The sequence below is a fragment of the Haliaeetus albicilla genome, chromosome 10 (genome assembly GCF_947461875.1).
Source record: "Haliaeetus albicilla chromosome 10, bHalAlb1.1, whole genome shotgun sequence".
In the NCBI taxonomy this organism is placed as follows: Eukaryota; Metazoa; Chordata; class Aves; order Accipitriformes; family Accipitridae; genus Haliaeetus; species Haliaeetus albicilla.
In genome coordinates, this window is record NC_091492.1 from 3,793,034 (window position 1) to 3,812,290 (window position 19,257).

The window sequence follows — 19,257 nt, forward strand, 5'->3', positions numbered from 1 at the left end:
TGGGATGACCGAGAGCAGTTCAAAAATGACAAGAGCAAATGCGCTTTGACTGCAATATGGCTTAATTTTAACCAGCAGGAGTTTCAGGATAAAAAAGAAAAAGAACTTGTTGACATGAAGCATGTGGAGTCACTCATCTAGCGTTGTATAAGGGCTATAAATCTGCCTGGAAATGAGGCATGAAATGCATCATAAAAAGTATATAATCAAAACTATAAGATCAGTTTAAAATTTATGGTAGGTAATTTATGAAGAGCATTACATGTCTGAACTTTAAATCAAATGCTCTTCAGCTGTGTATTTCTGCAAGCTTTCATATAAAACTCCTTTCTCTTATTTCCCTTTACTTGAAAAAAGTCTAAGCATTAAAAAACCCATACTATTTTCTATAAATTCAGCAGTGAAAACTATGTAATCTGAAAGACAATACAAACCTGCCACAGAAAGTGAGTTACAGTAGAAAGCATCACTGGTTTTAACTTCGGGGAAAAATGTTGTTTAATAACGTAAAAGAGAATTCAACCTCTCCCGCAAAGATTTTGTAGACTCAACTAATGCATCTCTCTGATTTACTTATTACTTTAGGGTGTTCTTCTGACCTCCATACCCCCACTGTAATTATCTTGTTGGTGTTAGTTTCTCTCTCTTCCTTTCCCAAAAGACTACTATTGTCTTTCTGTGAACAGATGAAAACCAGATGGGGAGGGTAGGGAGAAGATATTGAGATTTGGGCTATCTACCTGAATTTTACTGTGCCTGGTGAGTATGGGTAAACATTATCAAAATTAAATCATTAAATTACTCTCTAAAACTAACGGAAATCTTTCTTTTGGTTTTAATATTGTGCCAAGAGAGTGGGAGTTGTGATCTTTCCAAATTCCATGGGGCCAGAGTTTCATCTCATCCAAATTTCTCTGCACCACAAACCAGCCAACAAATTGCCCAGCACAAATATACAGGAGCTCTGTTAGTCTGCAATGATTTGTCACGAAAAGGCTACAGCAAGCAACGCAGGAAAGATTCTCCCACCCATAGAAGAAGCACAATTTAAGTGCAATTTCTAAAACAAACCAAAGGCTCATCTTTTTCTGCTGATATCTCTTGTAGCTGGACTTCTTGACATTTGTCTAGTAATTCTTGAAAGATTGAGAAGTGAACCACAGTCCTTACACCCAGTACATGGAGACATTCATGGCAGGTATATATATATATAGTTATGAAACTGTTTCATCTAAATGCTAGTTGTAAACTATCTATCTGGGATGCTCTTTGCCTTTTCCCTGTTGTTTGGCACACTGGGAGACAGCATTGTGCAATCTTTCATGTGCAGTTACAGTTCTGCCAGTTATAGTGGAAAAGTTTTAGAAAGGAAAAGTTCCTTGGCTAGACACGAAACACACACTTAAAAATTAATTTCAGGGTTTTGCTAAGGCTCAGCATTCATGGCTAGAAAGAGCTGATGTGCCCTAGATTTCAGTGCACCGAAGCAGACTGCTGACACCTTCATCCATGCTTCCTGGGACTGTCTCACCGTGTGTTTCTTTGCAGGGCTTACCCTCTGTTTGCCTCTGTTCCCCTGCTTTTGGTTGAGTATGAGTATTTCCTTACTTTGACAGCTAATTTGTAGCTTGCAGCCTGATGTTATCTTAGCAATGAGTTTATGGTCCCATTACCATCATAAGGTAGCATCTTTGAAGCAAAAAAAGTGCTTTCTGTCATCTAATCTTCATGTCAAAGTCAGGTTTGCAAGCCAAAGAGCAATACAGAAACCTCCACCAGACAGCATAAAAACTTTGTGAGCAAGCTAATTCTCTGGCCGAAAATAAATAGCCGTGTTTGAGTTAGACAACACAAAAACTGCTAAAGCCTGACCTGCTATGAACGTGTGACATCATATGAAGTAAATTCTGCTGAGTATCTCCAGATTTAGCCAGACACTGCTGTCACTGGGCAGTCCAGATGACATTTAGGATTAATGAGCGATCCAATAACTAGATAAAAAAATTGGAATTTATAGATGGGTAGTAAGTCCTTTGCGACCCCTGAGTAAGCAGGTAGTGTGTAGTTGTGGTGGCTCAGGAGCTGTGTGACCCCAAGACTTACAGCCTGGTGCCGAAGGTCTCTCCTGGACAAGGGGAAGAGGACCAGATGCTACCTTCATCCCTTGCTCAGCTGCACTCATGGGCTTCTCAGTCTGGATACAGAGGAAAATACTTCCCAGCCTTCATCCACCTCCAGCTACACATGGGAGAAAGCAAAGCAGTTTCCCAGCAACTCTTCTTCCCACAGCAATGGAAAAACCTGGGTAGAGGAGAGACAAACCACGGCCCCGTGACCCCTTGCTTTGTACAAAAGGTTACCCTCAGCCAGGCCCTAGAAAGAAGCTGGCATGATCACCCGGAGCGATAACAACTTTTCCTTGCAAGGCCTAGGAAATACGAGCATAAAGTGAGGGTAAAACATGGAAGAAAAGCACAGGAGCACAGACAGAAGGCAGAGTCGGGGCGGGGAAATATCCAGCCACCAAATAGCCAAGTATATGGTCTATTTATCTTCTTTTACAGGCTTAATACATTATCCCCTGCTATCTGCACGTCACACCCTACCGCTCACCCTCCACAAATTTACACAATGGATTTTCTCCCCCTTGGTGACACAGTGTTTTGGCACTTGGACCGGCCGGGTAACAAATATTGATCTCTCTGGAGTGACTCCTGATTCCAGCACACAATGTCCCGCGCTGCAGTCCAAGGCTCCGGCTGTCTCTTCTGTTCCACTTTATCACTGATGTCTTGGCTGCATCTTCTGCTTTTTTTTTTCTTTTTTTTTTTTTTGTACTTTTGCCTATTTCTTTTTTTTTTTTCCGTCAAGCTTTCCTCTAGAAATCTATGAAATGAGTAACCGCTCTGCCATACGTCAGCTGGAATAGCGTTGAACATGAAGCTGAGATTTATATGAGCTGAATGTTCAGACAGTTGTTCGGGATGGAAAATATTAACCTTCAGAGCCTGACCGTTGATTTTAAGCAAACCTCTCTATCTAATCTATTTATATGAACCTCCTCACTGCAACACCCTTACATATAAATCTTGTAGATACGTTCACCAGCAGATAGAGCACTAGGAGCTGCAGGGACTAGCAGCTAGAGTAGGGAGCTAGGGCTTGAGCCCTTTGCTCTTCTGGCACCACTGCCCATACCCTCCCAATGCCTCAGTTTCCCTACAAGGTCCCTGAATGCGCTTGAGGCTGGATTTGGCTGGATTCAGGACTGTCCACCACTTCTACAAGCCTTTCATCTGCTCAGGAGGAAACCTAGCTAAAAGGGGTGAGGTATTTCAGCACTTTACATCCAGATTTTGAAATGGCTCAAGACCCAAAATATTTTTCAATGAGAGCAAAGTCTTTTCAGTCCAGCCCATCCTCACCCTTCATATTATATGTGACCCCAATGGCTGTGGTACAGGGACTGTTCCCTGGGCCCCTCATCTGCAGGGAACACAAGGGTGAAAACCCACTGGAGAAAAAGGGGTGGAAGAGCCTCCCACTGGCATCACTTCTCATGACATTTCCAGGTATTTTGGGACCTCTGGCATGTCAGTGTAGCTCCAGATTCTGGGAACAAATTAGCTGACATTTGGTGTTTTGATTTTTTTTTTTTTTTTTTTTTTTTTAATTTACAAAGGATCTTCCTTGGCTTTAAAAGGAAAGTGTGAAAGAAGGGAAAGTAGTTCCGCAGGGAGGAGATACTGTCTAGTAAGAACATAAAAGTTATTGGATTTTAAAAATGCATTACTTTTTAAACCATTCATTTGGGGTCTGGTACTGTTCTTGTTACCCTTAAAGGTGGAAACGGCAGGTTCAGAAAATCCAGAGTAGAGGCAGGAGGATTAATGATTTCAGCTCTCTTCTCCCAGAGGGGCATTGCAAAGCTTGGTTACCTTTTTCCTCCTTCTTTCTCAACCCAAAGCACCTGAGGTCACTTCAGCAAGTCTGAGTCAGGTCGGATAGGAGGACATTTGCAGGGGAAGAGCCCTGCACTGGTCACAGAGGAGAAAAGTTTAAGTAAACAGAAGTTACGGCTTTGCTGGGAATGAATGGGGCTGCAACGATGTGGAGGGGCTGTCACCGAGTGCTGCAGAGCACCAGAAGCAGGAGGCTTCCCGATTTCGGGTGAGGAATGCCTTGGGGGAGCTTGTCGAGTGGCTTTGAAGTAAAGTCTCATGTTTGTGATTCCCTTTGCATGAAATAAAAGGCATCAGGACTGACTCTGGCCCGAGCTTGGCTCTTTGCCTGTGGAAAACATAACAGTATGTAATGTTCCTCATGCCAGTGGATAGCCCAATAACTATTTTAATTACTGTTTATGGTAACCGAATCGCAATAGAGAATTCAATAGCATATTTTTAGGTTCTTAACTCACAGTCAATACATTCCTCCTCTATATCCCGGGCAGGATGCTGTATTCAGGACTATACTGGTTCAGAGGCACTTTAAACAGTTACATCTAAGGCTAGTCATGGCACACTTGCCCAGTCCCAAGCAAATTCTGCCCAAGATTCTCCCAAACAGTTTTGGTTAGTTTGAAGGGCTGATGGGACCAAAAGTACCTTGCAGCTCTGAGCTTGTTTGACGAGCCCACAAAAAGCAACCACAAGGTTCTAACAACCAGTTGAAGAGCAGCGTAAAAAAGATTTTAGAAGGATGACGGAAAGCATGACAGCTCTACAAAACTAAGGCAATTATGTGAAGCTCTGGTGGAGCTGCTGAAAAGGAGCTGTGAGGCAGAACTACTGCACTGTCCTACTGCAATCGACTGTCAAAGCTTGCACAGACATAACCATGATTGACAAGCTGGTGTTTGACATGCAGCAAACAGAGGACTCAGGATTAACCCACTCATCCTACTGACTGGATTTACGCTTTCTGGTTTTAATGTTGTCACCTCATTTTAATTAATCAGAGCCAGCTATAGTGGAAACTGTCCACCTGTTCCCCTCAAACTGCAGTAGAAGTCCATTAATAACCAAAACCCAGCACACACGTAAGCTTTCCAGCAAAGAAACGAAAGCCTAGGAAATACCTTGACACCGTTGTCCCAGAGAACGCTGACTTTCATCTCTGTTAATTTCTCTAACATCTGGTACGAGTTGCTGGGCAGTGATGCTCTGTTCAGCCTTGGACTCCTTCCACCCTGCGGCTTCAGTAACAGAGTCAAGACACCTGTACCTAAAAGCAAAGCCATCCAAGTCTGATCGGATATGCTGCCTGAGCAATATTATTCTTTTCAGATGAGAGGTAACTCTTAGGCCCTGGCTATACTGGAAAGACAACACTGTAGTTCTTGCAAGAACTGGGATATTCATTTCTGGCACAATTCAGAGTCAGGACATTTTTGCTCTCCTAAAATTCCCCCGCCCTGAGTTTACAGTTGGTGATATTAACCTTTATTCCCCCACCAAAAAACACAAACTCAACTTCTGTTGCCTTGCCAGCATCGTCTGGCTGTACAGCCCCAACCCAGAGTTACAATGGCAAAGGAATGTGCTGCAATGCCATGTCTTGCCAAGCCCGAGGTAGGATTATTCTGGCCTCTCCAGGCCTTTAAAAATGGCCATAATTTGCTACCTACCCCGCTTTCCTGAGGAAAGCAGCTCTGCAGCAGGCAGGAGACCACAAGCCCCCTCAGCTGCGTTGCCAAGAAGGGGATTACGCTGCACCTCATCTGTTGGGGTGATAGCACTGATCTCCAGAGAAGGCAGGATGGCACTGATGGATCAGTCTGTGATTTGGCACAGCTAAAACAAAAGGCATCTTTTTGCAGTCACCATTCTGGGAGTCACCCCGGGCTGTCTGCTCGCTGTAGCGCCAAGGGTGGCTGTTGCTGTGATTTAAAGGCTAAAGAAGAGACACAGCAGTGACAGCTCAGGTCACGGAGCATCTGTGATGGAGGAGCTTTGGCCACAGTCCTAGAAAGGTGGGATCACGAGGCGGTACTGCCAAAGTGGTATATTTTACTGATGCAATATTATCGCAGCATAAATAATGGTGCAAATAGAAAACAGCTTCATTTATAACAGTCAAAAGCGACACTCTACATCTCAATCTGTCTCCAAATAAAACTTCTCGATGCCATTGCTAAGATATGCACTCTCCACCGCAGGCTTTGTCTAAGGAGCAAGAGGGCAGACTCAAATAAATACCGCTTATGCCAAGTTCACAAAGCATGTCTTTCCAGTCTGGGGGTTGGACCACCCGGGCCAAAAGGCAAAAAGCGTCTCAGGTAGATCTGAACGCCTACAGGCTTTGAGCAAGCAGCTTTGCAAGAGCCGAGTGCAGTAGACGGAGCTATTTATCATAGGCAGGGGCCAGAAACAAATGAAGTGACCTGTAAAACCAAACACTCCTGTGGCTCTGATTGAAAGCGCGCAGGATATTCCTGTTCCAGGATCCGACACAATGGCTGTGTCTAGCCGGACATGCCTTTAAGTGATTGAACTCAAACTCTGTCTGGGCAAGGCGTCAAACTCCACAAATCTCTATCCAAGCCTCACACCTGATGGCACTTTGAGCCAGTCCAGACAATAATCTGGAGTTTACGTTTCACTTCTTCAACCCCCTCCATCCCCACTGCCAGCTGCCAGCCAGCCTGCCTTCGTTCAGAGAGAGCAGGGGAGATCAAATGCCAGCGGAGCATTTCAAAAAAGCAAAGAAGCCCGGTGAAAAAAATCAGACTTCTGGCATCAGTGCAGACCTTAAACTGAGGAGGTGTGAAACCATGCGGCAGGCAAGCACCTCCAAGCACTGGCTGCAAGCAATACAGCATCGCAGAGCAATGTGGGTTCAAAGTGGTAGGACCAACTCCCTGCTGAAAACGGGGTTAACTTCGACATTAAATCAGGTTGTTCACGGCCTTGTCCAGCCAAGCGTTGAAAATCTCCAAAAATGGGGATCTCGCAGCCTCTCTAAGACTTTGTTCCAGTATTTGAGCACACTCGTGGAGTGGCCACCTCTCATTGCTGCCTCTCGTACGGACACAGCGTCATCAGTTCCTGCTGATTCTTATTCCCACTGGACATTGCATTACATAGAAGCATCAGCACTGTCCTAGGGGGACAGAATTAACTAAAAGTTGAAACGAGGCCTTTATTGATGGACTCAAACTGTTCAGAAGTCACGAATATGCTAGTTTTTTCATGGTGACTCTTTTGGGGGTTCCTTCTCCAATGTTACTGACGCGTCAGCATTGCTGTCATCTTAGCAATAACGCAAAAAGTCTGCAAATCAGCTGAACCATCACTGCATTTGACACAGACACAGGACTTCCAGATGAAAGGGGGAAAACACAATTTCCCTGTTGTCCCATTCACCTCAGAGATATAAAAGAAAAACTGAAGTCCTGATTCAGAACAAAAACATTAAATAAAATCAGCACCTAAGTCACTCCTGAGCAATCTGCTCTTGTTGACCTTGCTTTGAGCAGAGATTCCCTCCAACCTCAAATATTCTGTGTGATTTTAGTGGAACTTAAAATAATTTTTCACATTGTTTTGAATTTAACTGTATTTAAAAATGCATTTATGTGCATTCCTGAAATGCAGTATTAGTGGGTAACTTGTTGATAAACCTGTGGACTAAAACCAAGAAATTTTTTACAATCAGATTTTATGTAACTCCAAGCCTGGTCTGGAAACGAATTTAGTTATTTTAGCACTTTTCTGCTCCCCAACTCCTACGTTTACCAGTGCGGCTGTATGGATTTCATGGGAGCGATGATGATTTACACTCTCTGAGGCTCTGACCCCACTTCTTTATGCCCATACTCATGTTGCCTCCCTATCAAAGCCACACACCGTCTGTACATAATTTATTGCACCAACCCCTGAAACAGTGCAACTTCTCTGGATTCTTTCTAAAGCCTTCAGACAGATGACATTCAACAGGAAAACAAAAAAGCCAAAGAAAAGGAAAAACACCCTTCTCACAGAGGAAGAATAACCTGCAATCTTATATAAGTAGCTTCCAATTTTTGGCAACAGCAAGCCCACAATTTTCATATTCTAATATGCATCATTTTGATAGTAATTACACTACCTGAGGTGCACTGTGAATGAGCCATCCCTGGTGCCCTGACGCAGTGAGTTTCCAGAGGCCCTTAAAATGTTTAAAATGTTGAGTCTAGACATGAAGTGCTGGGAGGGGATGGAGGCTGAGGGAAAGGCAAGATGGACATGGATATGAGTTAAAAAAGGGAGAGAGGACCAGAGGGTGGGAAGCTGGGAGGGTTCTGGGCATAAATACACGTGCTGCACGGGCAGTGGTATTGCACTGGGGGACATCCGCTGCCCCATCTTCTGCTCCAAATGTCCCATCAGTCCCACATTTACTTAAATTGCAGACAGAAAATGCAAACATTTCCAAAAGACAAATCCTTCTGCAGCTCAGCTCATGCTAGAGAACAATTTGGTTAGAGAAGAGACGGGAAGGAGATGGCTCGCAACCTGAAGGTCATCTCAGTCTTCTGAAAACTGTTAGAGGGACCACAAGGCAACAGCCTATCCCTGAAGATAATCAAGTCCCATAGCTATGACAAAAAACTGGGAATAACGCTGGCAGCAGAACAGACAGTCTCTTCCTGGGGACAAAAGACAGAACACACTGATTTATGGCAAGAGGAGGAGGGATTTTTTTATTTTAACCAAGCCAATCTGAATCATTGTAGAGGCGAGAACTTAAAAATAAAGACCAGATCCCATGTCCTTTCTCAGTTTAACTGCAGTCACTTTAACAGGATTTTGTTTGAACAAGGATGCCTGATGTTACGTCTACTCTGAAAAGAAAAAAAGGTTTTTATTTCAGTTTGGTCAACCCCAATGAGCTAGCCTGGGTTAAAATAGAGGTGAAGAGACTACATGAACACACGAACATATGGCCTGGTTCAGATCAAAGGTCCGTATATGCTCAGGGAGGAACATACAGGCATGGGAAGCAGTGACTAATTCCCATACTATATTCAGCCCTTAGAAACCCACAGCTTTAGAAATGTTTGAAGTCAGAGGTCCCAACCAATGGACATGTTTAAGAGCCTCCCATGGGCCCATGCTTCATATGTCAGCTCAGCCTTCACAATATCCCACAGAAATGAGCTCCTCAGTCGGATAATGGATTGCGGGACAAATTACTGCTTCTCCGTTGATTTAAACCTGCTGTGTGGGCACCCCAGCTTCTTCAGTTCTGAGTAATAGCCAAGAGGTGATTTGAGTTTTAGGTTGGGGTTGAATTCAAATTGCTGAATTGAGTGAGAGCCTATGCTATTTTTCCTTCTTCATCCTTATTTTCATTAGCATTAATTAATAAGATCTGGTTAACTGGCACTAAACCCACATTTTTCTGTTGCTGTATGCGTATAAACATACCTTAAGTTAAAACAGAATCAGGATGTAGACAGGAACCAAGCCAAAGATCCAAGCACACTCTAGGCTTAAGGAAAGCCCATGCTCCAATCTAAAGTATGTGCTTGAAATCAAGAAAAAAATATTTGGGGCTGGTGAGAACAGTTTGTCTACAGAATATTAGCCTACCTGCTTTTTTTTGTTAGCTGAGCCTATGTGATTGTAACAAGGATGAATGACTAATTTTTTTTTTTTTTTTCTAAGGCTCCAATCCTGGTAGCATACATCCCTTCATTTTTCTTTCTTTTTCTCAAATATTTTTGGCAAATAATTTCCTTCTCTGGCTTCTTACACCATATTTTGTATAGGAAGGCTAAGGACATGCCTGGCTACACCAAGGGGTCACCATCCAGTTTACAGATTAGGAAATAGTACAGTTTGTCAACATTTGGCCCTGACAAACTTTTAAAATATAAATACAGATGGTTTTGTTTAAAAGAGAAAAAGTCCAAATTCTACTAAAGGTTGAAGCTTGTTTTCTTTCCAATCTCATTTTTTTCCCTGGATGTTTGGTACATTTTGTTCCATTGTTATCAAGCTTAATCGCATTTATATAATAAAATGTAATTAGGAAATGGAAATAGAAATTGAGAGTCCTTTGGTTTTGTGGTTTATTCAAGAAATTCCTAGCCCAAACTGAGTAGAATTCGTATATATCAAGTATTTCTGGGAGTATATTCCCATGTTAGGAGGGAATACAAGCCCAAATAAAGTAGAATAAAGAGGATAACTCATCTAATTGCTACATCTGCGGACCAGACAATTAATTCCCTTCATTCAGAGTTTGATTCTGAACTGCTGTGGCTGAACCACTCTTTGCATGAGCCCTGATCCTGTATAAGCTGCACAATACCTTGAATGCAGTTCACATTTTAGCAGTTCTTGCTCAGGTAGAGATTTCTACCCCAGAAAATATAAATTGAAGCCTTTACAGTCCAGCTCTGCAACACATCTCTCTGCATCAAAGTTCACAGGCTGGCAATGGGGTCGTGAATTACCAAAGAAAATTGCACAACAAATTTTGCATAACAAAAACAAACTCTCCAGCAAATGCCTATAATTCAGGCCAATATAATTCATGTTGATAACCTAACATACGGCTTTCAATAAACCATGTGATGCAGCACTTGAACTTCAAGAAATCAGTCTAACGTGTATCTCAGACCTGACACTTTCAGTGACCTTTGGATGCTACTACTTTAAAAATACCATATCATGCAAACTTCATGTCCCAGGGCTAATAATGCAATAAACCCACATCTTGTCATTGCTTCCTGTTTTGCTGAAGCTTTTCATCTGTCTCTCCCCTAACAAAAGCAAAGGGATTCATTTGCTGTGTGAAGCATAGAGAAGATGATAGCCCTCTGTCGAATAAAGTAAAACCAGTGCTATTGCTCAAAAAAGGACACGTTGAGAAGTACAGAATCCACATTGCGAAGAAAAGGTCTGGGTTAAGACCACAGTTTTTATCAAGAGAGGTGAAAAAATCTGGCGTTCCTTAGCTAAGAGCTAGATAATGTTCATAGCAGGACACCAGCGAGCATGGAGCAGAAACAAAGCTTTTGAGATTTATTTCCCTGGGAATCTTACTGCCACTCTGCATGACATTTGGATAAGCTAACATGGGTAAATATGGTGGAGACAAAAACCCCTTTAATATGAATGTGGAACTAATTGAAACATCCTGCTCAATTTTATCAGTTCAGAGTCAGGTCTTTGGGGTAGACCCATGAATCTGTTCTAGGTAGTATTTGTGCTCAGGACTTGGATAAAGAAACAAAGAGCAAACTTACAAAGGCTGAGACTGTATCACAGTAGGAAGTTTTGCAAGAGATTTACCAGCCAAGATTAAATTGCAAATATTCTTGGAAAACTGGTGAAATGGGCTGAAATGAAAATCATCAAATTCCACAAAGAAGAGCAAAGGATTGTACTTAGAAAGGAGAAACCAAGTGTGAATGGGGAATGGGTGAGACTGTACTTGGGTGTGAAGAACCCAGGAGTAAGATGGAGCCACAGACTGAATGAGTCAGTGGGAAGAAGCTGCTTGAGATAAAGCCAACCTCATGCAGGGTTGCAGTAACGTGAGTGCTCCAGGGTTACTCCATCCTGCTTGGTGCTGCTGGCTCTCGAACTCAACCATCACCTTCGTTCAGGGGTGGGAAAGGTGATGAGAATAAACTCGAAAGAAGGCAGAAGAGAACAGCTGGGGAAAAAAAAAGACTTTGGGAAACCCAGTGCCTGAACAAGAATTTAATTTGTCTAAACTAGAAAAGCAGCAACAGGAGATGGGAAAATGTGTGTTCACAGCTAAGCACATAAAGATCGTTATCAAGGAAACAGCGACCAGCAGCTCTCCAAGACTGCTGGGAGGAGCACATGAAGCAGTTGGCTTTATTTGCAACAAATACCCTGAACACATCTTCAGGCTTAAGCACTGTATGTAATCATTACTTTGTTAGGATTTTTTTCCCTCCTTTACATCAAATATCCTGAAGGTAGCAGTAAATATATATATTACAACATGCTAGCTTAGTCATCCGCCCCGTAGAAACACTGCAAAGACTTCAGTTTGGCACAAATGCAAAGGCACTCCAACCTTAAGAAAAACGTGGTCCATTTTGCCATGAGGACATTGTTTCAGTGCAATTTCTGTACTGAGCCCGTAATAACTATGATACCTGTCCCCTGGGACCAGTAGCTGAAGGAGCAATGAGTTACACATTGAGTTTTCTGTCATCAACATGCAAGGCCAGTTTGTGTTATGCAGAATGCATAGTCCGAATGCATCAAGCAGCGCAAAGCATGAGCAATACTTCATGGTCAGATTTTTATTAAAATACGATTTTGATTCTCTTTAGGATTTTGAGACATTCATCTTTAAGAAAATTAAAAGAAAACTGGATCAGGAGGGGGAGGCGACAGCACTTACTACCCTACAATTTGGAGCTGGAATGTCACAAGCAAAAACTCGTCTTTGTGTTTGCTGTTAATGCATGAAGAAATGTCAGGGTTTGTGGTTCAGCTGCGATTGTGCGACCCAGTCTGGAAAGAGTTATTTATTTTAAAAAAAAGTTTACAGAACTAGAAGCCACGTTTGCTGCAACAAATGCTAAAAGGCAGCGTGCCAGCCCTGCTGTACCCAATGGGGAGAGTGTGGGCAGCAATGCTGGATGGAAAATCCAAATCACTTTCCCAACCCAACGGTGGGCACTGCCTTTTCCTTCACACACCACCCTGCAGCACATCCTGCTAATGCACTTGAGGAGCACAGCATCATCAGGGTGACATTTGCACCCTTGCTAACTCAATGGAGACAAAATATATCACTGAGGGTAGAGCTGAAACTCCCCTGAAGCCCCACTAGTGACCTCAATAACTTTCAAAGCAGCCTTTGCATAAGGTGCAAATCTCACCCCAAAATGCTGATTTTTGGCCCCTGCTGTGCCTGTGCTTTGCAGAAGCAAAATTCTTGCATCACCTGCGCTCCTGCAGTGCCAGGCAAGCCTCGGGGGACTTACCGATTTCCCAGCATAGGAAAAGCTCTGTTTTCCTAAACAGAATGCAAATAATCAGGGTTTCACTCTATGACATGTAACTGCGTTGGGCAATGTTTCCTGAAGCAATCTATCCCCCGGCCCAGATGGGAGGTGCTGTAAAAGCTGACAGGGGCTGCAGCTAGGAAATTATGCCAGAGACTTAGGAGATTCTAGAAAATATTCCCAAAGCTTTCAACTCCACGTGCAGCTGCAGCACGGAAGGCAAACAGGATGTCGGTTGCACTGATAGAGGAATGTAATATAACTGAAAAGAGTTCGTTATTATTGTATGAGGAAATGATAAACTCTTGTGCAGAGTGTGATTTGGTCAAGAAATGATAAGGAAATAAACTATACCGGTTCTCCAGGATTAAGACAGGAGAAACGTGCAGGACAATGGGCTTATTCTCATTTCTAAGAGCCTCTGGTAGATGGACCAGCTATAACGTCCAAGAGAATGATGTTTTGTGTCTGTTTGCTTTGTCCAGCTGCCAAATGTGAAAAACACCTTCAAGCAAACTCTCAAAAAGTTTCCCATTCTCTGCCAGCACAGCTCTGCAGCCACACACCCAGCCTCACCGGTGCTGCCAGAGCCAGCTCCGGCATCCAGCGCTGCAAAGCACCTCTACTCTGAGAAGACTTCGATGCAATGCCACCAGAAACAGTCCCAAGGAGAACCTCAAAAAAAAAATAAATACAAGGAAGAAGCTGCCTCTTAGAATAAGGTAACGCTCAGGGTCACGTCTGGTGACGTGACCTCAGACAACTCTGGTTTTCATTTGCAGATGTCATGCGAGAGACTGTACTCCAAAGAACTCTGAAGCAGCAAACAATTGCCAGCTTGGGCTTCACCCTGAGCAACATTTCACGCTTTGCCACACGTAACCCAAATATTTTGCAAAGATTGCTTCAGCAGCTCACCAATGAAAGACAGAAAAAGAACAAAACAAAACTGTTACTAAATCAAGCAAATGACGTAGGGTTGGTTAATGAAAGAGATGACTGCTACACCGTTGGCCTTCTGTGAGGTCAAAACCAGAATGCGTTTGTTGATATACCTTCAAAATTAGATGCAGCAGCAAGAACAGATGTACTCACCTTCATGAAAGTACAGGTTTGGACAGATATTAGCTTTGCTGGGTCAGCCACGCATGATGATTTGTCAACCACGGCTCTGAAAAACAAAGACATGTACTTAAACCCATACATCTATGATAAAGGCAGGACAGCTATTGGATTTGGTTACTGAGAGAGAGAGCAGCAATGATGACACCTGGAGATATCGAATCCCACTTCTCAGATGGGATGACAAGACCTTAAAGGGCTTGTGGGATTTCTGCAAACCCTGTATCTCCCTTGGTGTTTCTCACACAGCCAAGTCCAATAGCATAACCTCACTGGTGGCTGCCCTTAACACCAGTTTAAACTGGCTTAGCCTCCTTGTTCCTCCCATAACACAGACTTTCCTTACCCCAATTAAGAGCCGACCTCTTTAGAACAAGCCTTCAAGTGGCTTGTAAAAAATGAGAGATCCCATCTGAGGTAATGAGCTATGCTCCTTCTCTGGTCTCTCAGCCATCAATAGAAGACCCTTGGGGTCCCCAGGGATGTCTCTCTTTCTCCAGGGATGCAGAGGCAGCCCAGATGCTCAACGTAGACCACTTGACTCTCATTAGGTGCTAGAAGGTATGTATGATCTCATGGATCCTCACCCAGGCCACCAAGCCATAGCAAGCCCAGTTACAACACTGTCCAGGGAGCTTTGGTAATAAATACTTCTGCTATTGAGTTTGCTTCAGGGAGGAGAGTAAGGCACCAAACTGTGCTCTTCTTGCTGTTAATAGGCATCGTTTTAAAAGGTTTGGAGGTTCAGTGAATCCCCTGAAGTTCGAGCAGTTGTCTAAAACTTTGTGTCTACCAAAGCTTGAATGGGTGATGGGTGCCAGATTTTAGATCCCTTGGTTCACCAGGGAACACCTGACAATATTGCATGGAAACCAGTGGAAATTATCATGGTGTTGTCTAGTGCTTAGCAGTGTTGTAATCTGGTCAAGAGTAAGAGCGAGCTTCATCCTTCTCCATTTCACCTAAGCACAACTACCTCTTTTTCTTCCTCCTCTGTATTTCAGTATCTGTTTAGAAGATAAAAATGGAAAAACAAAACAAAACAAAAACAACAACAACAACCAAAAAAAAACCCAAACCAAAAAACAAAGCCCCAGAGGTATACGTAGAGACATGGGGTTTTCTCAAAGCCACAGTAAGGGGCTTTTTTTCTTACTTTTACCTGTTCTGAGTTTTAACGTATCAGCTCTGGTTCTTCTGGAGTATACCATTATTACTTTAAACATTTTCACAGTAGCAGAGATTTCACACAAACAGCTTGTGTTTTCTAATATCTTCAAGAAAAGAACAAAGAGAAGACTATGTTTGTGATTTTTTAAAACATCCCTTTTGCTCTAGTTTGCAAAAGACCAGGCCAGATTCCTGCCAGAGAAAAATTCAGCAAGATGGGAGAGATTTGAAGGAAACTTAAAAGTGGTAGAACAGAGAAGGAAAATAAATTAAGGAGATCTACTTTAGTGTATTTTTTCAACTCTTAAGTCTTATAATTGAGCATTATCTGACTATAGACATCATCACAGGCCATTTTTGCTAAAGCATTTAGCTGTTTATCTTTTCTGCTCTGTACGCCGTGATATTTCTGGCCAGAAAAAGGCTATATATCAAATTCATACCCTTCTACTCATTTCTTAATAAAAATCAGCTAATTGCATCATTTCTTCTCCCTGCCAAATGGAGACTGTCGTTTTATTTGGCCTACTCCAACTTGTTTTCTGTAGAAGTCATGATATTTCTGGATTTTTTTTCTCATTTGAGAAAATAAACTTTGCAAAATGGCATAAAACTTCCACAAACACAAGCTGATTTGGACCTGAAAAATGCTGTGTTCAGACTAGGACATTTCTACTGAGGCCAGTGGAATTATTACTCAGTGTTTGCCAGTCATACATTGGGGGGAAAAAAAAGAAAAAAAAAAACCACGTTTAAATTCTGTCTAAATCTCTTCAACTTGTATTACATTGGGCTTCTATGTAGTGCTTCAATACTTCAATGAAGAAGTTGAGTGAAGTAAATGGAAGTGTTTGCTGACTCAGTAGATCTTATCTTGCAGCCCCACCAAAGGAATCAGTGCAATCACAATCATACTTTAGAACAGCACGTCCAAACTTGGCTATACGGCTTCTCAGATTATACAATTTGTTTCCCTCTCCCACACGAAGAACACATGAAGTATTTTGTGTTATCACTATTAATTTTACCCTTCCAACTAGCAGAAAGCCATGTTCCTTTCTGCATCTCAAGGCTTTTGGAAAAACATTCATTAGAAGATAAAGTAGCCTTAGAGGATGGGGTTTGCCTTGTACTGCCTTATGAATGACAGCTCAGCTACCCCTGAAATGCTGCTTGAAGGAGCACAAAGCGCTGCTGAAATACAAGGTCTTGCATGGACCTCCAGAAGCACACACACATGCTACCTGCATGTGCAGCTTCTCCTCCTGGCTTTGCAGTCCCTGAAATCACTACCAGAAATACCATCATTGCGACCCAGCGGTATATTTCCCTACGGGCAACCATCAACCCTGACAGACACCTTTTCAATTTGTTGTGCTTGCCCATGTTGGGTTTTTTTCTTCTAATGACTACCATCTTGAATGCTGGCACCTGACCTGAAACATGACAGACATGGGGACTCAAAAGCCTTTAAAAACCTCCAAGGAGGTAAATGAAGTCAGGTTTGTGGGGACACATCTCAGCTTCACACACAGTATCTCCCTACAGGATCTACATACAGTATCTCCAACCCCCTTTGTGATTAAAGCATTGGTGGCCTTATATATAATGTTAATGGAATATAATTATTTCTCACCAGACTTTCAAGTGCTACTGCACATTTGTATTTAATGACTATTTATTCTGGGAGGCCTTCTCATGACCAAAGTCTTCTGCAACCTCTATGTGAAATGACAAGACACGAAATGCTGGTCATACCTCCCCTGCAAGGCACCGAGCTTCTTTATTCAATTACACGCAACTACTTTGAATAACGCGGTCCTGCTTTTTCCTTCGGGAAAGTCTGGTCTGCCCATATCCAAACAGGAACCCTTTGATGCTCACGGGCTGCAATGGCTCTGAGGCTGCCAAAGCCAACTGTTGAAGTGCAAACAAGAAGAGACTCATCCGTCCCACCGCAGTGCCCCGTCTGCAGACATTGCCTTCAAAGACACTTTCTTTGGACTATGCTCTTCCGTCTGTTACTCAGCCTGGAAGAGAAGTTGGGTTCCTCACACAAGGGCTGGGCAGCAGAGGAAGGCTCCATCTCCCTCTCCTGCTCCAGGACTGATAGCAGCCTTATACGAACCTTGCTATACTTCAATGGGGTAGCCACTGGGATAAAGATAACAGTGAATTCATCACTGAATTCTGTGTGATCCTTTCTCTTATCACCTCCCACTGTGTTAGCTGCTTCTCTGCACTTGCATCCCACTGAAAGGGGGCAGGATGAGCAAATCCTCAGCGCAGGCTGAGTGGGGGTTAGGCTACCTTCTCCTTTGGTATTCCCCTCGGGACCTCCACGCAGACATGGAGGGCTCCCACCAGGCACAGAGCTGGAGTCCGTGCCGATGCATCCTCTCCGTGTATATCCCTTGGGTTCCCAGCCCTCTCGGTTGCATCCTGCATCCTCACGGGCAAACCGGAGGACACCTCATTAACACTTCAGCAGTAGGAGCCAAGCATATGTTCCTGGGACAGGCTTTCTCCTGCAGAAAGATAAGAAGAAAGAATAACAAGAATGCAAACACCACTCAGCACTTCCAGTGACACCAGAAGTATCCAATTTTGGGATAAAGCCTTTCCTTTCTAACTCAGACACTGAGAGGTTGAAAACAATCTGCTGCTGGGAGTTTAGCCTGGTTTTCTAAGGAAACAATAAATCAAGGACTGCAAAGGCAGCAAAGGTTGGCGCTGGGGTTGAGTGGGTGTTTAGCTGCTTCTGTATCTCCCCCTCCAACTCCAACTTCAGCTAACTCCAGCAACGCAAACCAGGCTATATCTGCCCTGGTTGCTCTTCCAAATTACATTCTGCTTGCAGATATGCTTAAATTCATGCAGCTTGGCATGGTCAGTTCATCTCCATGGGCACCTCCACCAGTTCCAGCCAGTGGAGGGTCCCAGCACCAGCCTCAACCCTCCCCTTGCAAGCACTGCATGCTAGAGAGAGGATTTGGCCCGAAAGTTTAAAGCAAAGCAAAACTGTGCAGATGCCCGGAGTCAGGAAAAGCACAAATCGTTTGCATTGGCCTGCTGAAATGTTGGCCGTGTTGTATAATTGTACCTTTGCACACCAGTTTCCAAGAAGGAAAAAAAAAAGTAACTATGCGCATTTCATTGCTGAGGTCAGGTTCCTGTCTTCCCAGTCCTGTTTCTCATTCTCTGATCAAATCATTACTCTTAATATGACTTGTTCCTAAGAGCATGTTTTGCCATGAAGTGCTTTAACCGTAGAATCTTATTTACTGTGACCTCAATTGAAGGGTTTATTCAGACTTAATCTATAAACTCCTTTGTGTAATCAGCCAACAACTTGAGATCAGCAGCAAGTCCCGGGCCCAGAAATCAGCTGTGCCAAGCCCAGCCAGTCTCAAGGTGACCTGAAACTGGGTTGAAACAACACTCTCTGGAGGTGTAGAACAATATAGTGGAGTACAGCACATTTAGGGGAAACCATCCCACCTACAGCAAGACCAAAAAGCCTTTCATGAGGATATGACGCTAACCTAGAACAAATTGGGTCTGGGCCACCTCACTTTCGGACCTAATTTGTCAAGTTCTCTCATGGTGAAGCCAAGGAGAATCCCACCTCTGTGCCCCACTTGGGAATAGGGACCCAGTATCAGGCATGCACTCAGAAATTCTCCCAGGGAAAAGTCATGAGCTGGTAAATAAGATATTTTTGTGATCATTTCGTGTTTCTGGGAGCAACATAGCAGGGGCACTGAAATGCCATGGTCTGGTCATTCATTGCCGAGAAACGAGCATCACAAGAACTTCTTCCTCCAGGCCACTGATGTGTCTGAAGGTACCATTCTTCCCTATACATCTCAAGCTATTGGTTTGTTATACAAGATGCTTTTTGCTGAATTTAATAAGAAAGAAACCAAGTGAAGTCTCTCATGCAAGGGGCTTTATAGGGTTGCTGTGTCTTT

General features: G+C 43.3%; 1 long non-coding RNA gene across 1 annotated transcript; it reads right to left on the reverse strand.

Moving 5' to 3' along the window:
• Window positions 1-1,346: 1,346 nt before the first annotated feature.
• LOC138687081 (uncharacterized) lies at window positions 1,347-18,092 on the reverse strand. Its single transcript, XR_011326415.1, has 4 exons — window positions 17,339-18,092; window positions 14,460-15,120; window positions 14,087-14,162; window positions 1,347-2,301 (listed from the first exon to the last, which is right to left on the reverse strand). It is a non-coding gene; the product is annotated as an uncharacterized lncRNA (long non-coding RNA).
• Window positions 18,093-19,257: the final 1,165 nt, after the last annotated feature.